Consider the following 3,816-nt stretch of genomic DNA (forward strand, 5'->3'; position numbering starts at 1 on the left):
AATGCCCCTTCCCAGGTCTGGCGGTCTCTTCTGGAGGGTCGGGACATCCTGCCCTTGGGGCTTATCAAGAGAATTGGCACCGGTGCAAGCACACACGTTTGGCATGATAACTGGCTGCCGAGAGACTATAAGTTGAGGCCCTTTTGTGCCCGCTCAATGAACCCGCCGATGTGGATTCCGGACCTTATCAATCCTGTCACTCGATCATGGAATAGGCAAGCCCTAACAGGTCATTTTATTCCTGCTGATGTCGAGGTTATTCTCAATATACCACTCAGCACAAGGCAACAGGAAGATTTCTGGGCATGGCATTATGATAAGCGAGGTATCTTCTCGGTACGGTCAGTTTACAGGATGATTTGTGCTATCAAAATACAAAGAGAAGATTGGCTAGAACATCGGCCAGGCCATTCTAACATTACTGCTGACAAAAACTCTTGGTTAGACATGAAAGGCATATGGCAGTTTCTCCATCTTGCTCTATCTGTGGAGCGGAGGAGGACACGTGGCGCCATTCGCTACTAAGTTGCCGCATGGCAAGATGGGTTTGGGCTTTGTAGGACTACGAGCTGGTCGAGCATGTGATCTCAAACCAAAACGAAGATGCGAGGCTTTGGCTGTTCTGGCTTTTTGAGACAACAAATCAACAAGACCTAACACGAATTTTAGTGACCATGTGGGAAACATGGTGGGCCATGAGAAAGGCTATGCATGAGAATGAATTTCACAGCCTGCTTTCCACTATGAGCTTTGTAAAGAGATTTTTGAGGAGCTGGACATAGCTAACTCGCACAGACCTAGGGCAAATGAAGCACGAGTGATCCGCCGGAAGGTAAAAGTGTGGTTACCGCCTCCGGGCGAGGCTGCAAAATTCAACTGTGATGGGGCCTGTCAACGTTAGGTGACAAAGGTGCAGCGGCAGTTGTTTGCCGTGACAAGTTGGGCAAATTTTTTGGGTATTTCAGCGTTGATTTTTCATGACCTCACCGACCCGACAAGTCTGGAGGCACAAGCATGCAGCGAAGCACTAGCCCTAGCCCAGGATCTGAATCTACAGGATCTTGCCATTGCCTCAGATTGTGCAGAAGTGATTTCAAACATCAAATCTACAGGTTCACCGTCTTATGCTCATATCCTTAGAGAGATTCATACTAGTAGTAATAATTTTTGTTCTGATGATTTTCGTTTTGAGAGTAAAAACAATAATTTTGAGACCCACTCACTAGCTAAGGGAGCTGCGTCTCTCGCGGTGAGCCGCCATGTGTGGCTAGGAATTTTGCCAGAGATTGATGGTATTCCGGATGTCGTGAACTTTCAACAAAATCCCTAGTTACCTTTAAAAAAAAAAGCTACTAAACTATAAAAGCCGCCCAAGCCGCCCCTAGCGCAAACCCTTGCACCCCCAGCGCCTCCACCACAGCCACACACCACAGCTAGGGGAGGGAGGAGAGAAGAGGAAGCCGAGAGGCGGCGGCGGAGATGGTTTCCCTGAAGCTGCAGAAGCGGCTCGCCTCGAGCGTGCTCAAGTGCGGCAAGGGCAAGGTCTGGCTCGACCCCAATGAGGTCAACGAGATCTCCATGGCCAACTCTCGTGAGAACCCCATTCCTTTCCCCTACCTCGTCTTATGTGGGTATATCGTGTCCCAGGTTGCCATGTGGTGCGTGGTACCTTCAGATCTGATGTTTTGGTGCTGATCTATGCGATGTGGCTGTTCGAAAATTATTCCCATGTCAATTCTACGGACAAGTTCTCTTGTTATGGTAGCATGACGAGTTTGGTGGCTTTTGATCCGTGGCTTAGTTGTGGTGATGATGGGTAGCATCGGCTTGGAGCCGTTTGGATTGTCTTCGATTAATTAGGCATCGAACCATGAATGCTTTTGCACTGTGCAACATTAGACCTATATATGAACACCTTTATTAGTTTTCAATATTTTTTTAGAATGGTGAAATCCGTAGTATATGTAGCCTATACATGGTCTTGCCTGTCGTAGTGGAGATCCATACGCTATCGTGTTTGGTTTGCATCGTATTGGGGATTCTTGGTCGCCAGTACTCATGAATAAATGATAATTGTGAATTTAACGTCAAATTTGTTAGAAACAATGTTCATCTGCTCCAAACAGGTAGTACTTTACTAAAAGCATGGTTCACCTTTTCTGTATAGGTTGAACTTTACTCAGACACACCCCTTGTGTAATTCTAACTAAGATGCTTGTTTGGTTGTTATCCTGAAGTGGGTATTATATGAATTTCAGTGTTTATATAATTTGATTCGCCAAACTAATTAAGTACTTTTGATTCTATGGTTGTAAATATGTTCCTTATCCTGAAAAGTGTTGCTAAGCTGTTTTCTGGACGTGAGCAAGACGCATGACAGTTTTGTGATGTTGTATGCAGGCCAGAACATTCGTAAGTTGGTTAAGGATGGGTTCATCATCAGGAATCCCCAAAAGATCCACTCAAGGTCCCGTGCACGCAGAGCCCATGAGGCAAAACAGAAGGGCCGTCATTCTGGATATGGTATATCAGTATAATAAACATCTTTTGTACTGTAGTACTCCCTCCATCCCAAAACAAGTGTCAACTTTACAAAGGTGAGAGACACTTATTTTGGGATTGAAGGAGGATATCATTGCTTATGATCAGTATAATTTACATCATTTGTACTGTAGTATATCATTGCTTATAATCTGCATATTTGTCTTTGTTAGTTTTTAGGTAAGCGCAGGGGTACCAGGGAGGCTAGGCTTCCCACCAAGATTCTGTGGATGAGGAGGATGCGCGTGCTCAGGCGGCTGCTCTGCAAGTACCGTGAAGCAAAGAAGATCGACAAGCACATGTACTTGAAGGTCAAGGGTAACATGTTCAAGAACAAGCTTGTGCTTATGGAAAGCATTCGCAAGTCAAAGGGTGAGAAGGCAAGAGAGAAGACGCTCTCTGACCAGTTTGAGGCTAAGCGAGTAAGCGTGCCAAGAGCAAGGCAAGCCGTGAAAGGAAGATTGCCAGGAGGGAGGAGAGGCTTGCTCAGGTCTGATGTCCAATGGTTCAAATTTTTTGTTTCTTTTTGTCAGTTGCTTGTCCATGGTCTTTCCGTGGCCTGTTGATGAAATTCTTCAGATTGTTTAACATTATGTTATATGTTTAAACAGGGCCCAAGGGACCACTCCGCACCTGCTGCAGCAGCAGCAGCTCCTGCCCAACCTGCAGCGTAAGCATATCTTCTGTTTTGACCTGTTTTTACCAGGGGAAATTTCCTGTTTAGCTCCCCTGATCTTCTGTTTATCCCTGACGTTGCAGGGCACCAAAGAAGGCAAAGAAGTGAAGATCTGACGATTAAGCGTTCTGTTTACTGGGTGAAATCAGTTTGTTCTTAGCTAAGTATGAACTATTTTGTTCAGTCTTTAAGTATCTTTATCCCAGATACCCTGGATACAATGTTTCATGCTACTGGATGTAGTATTAGATGCTTATGCAAAGTTCCTTATGAAATGTTGCTGCTTAATGCTGATCTCTCTTGCCTTGCCTTTATATCCAAGTGGTTTTGGTATGTTAGCTTGGTTTATCTTTTGCCACGAGAACAGAATTTGAGCAGACTGCGATGATCCTCCTCGCCCATATGGATGTGTCCGGTTGCTATCTACTTGATCTACAAACGCTCTTCAAATACTTTATAGAAGGTAGTTCCAAAAAACGTCCTAGACAGAGGGAGTAGATTGCTTGTTATGATTCATTACTCCCATCTTTGCAAAATATATGTTTTAGATCATCAATGTCTAAATAGATGATATATGGTTCTGTTTTATACTGTAAATG

The 3,816-nt window shown here is 44.6% G+C and overlaps 1 pseudogene; it reads left to right on the top strand.

Annotated features, from left to right (window-relative positions):
* The first annotated feature begins 1,374 nt into the window (after positions 1–1,374).
* LOC123085816 (60S ribosomal protein L19-1-like) lies at positions 1,375–3,550 on the top strand (annotated as a pseudogene).
* The last annotated feature ends 266 nt before the right edge of the window (positions 3,551–3,816 follow it).

Source organism: Triticum aestivum, chromosome 4A (genome assembly GCF_018294505.1).
Source record: "Triticum aestivum cultivar Chinese Spring chromosome 4A, IWGSC CS RefSeq v2.1, whole genome shotgun sequence".
Taxonomy (NCBI): domain Eukaryota; kingdom Viridiplantae; phylum Streptophyta; class Magnoliopsida; order Poales; family Poaceae; genus Triticum; species Triticum aestivum.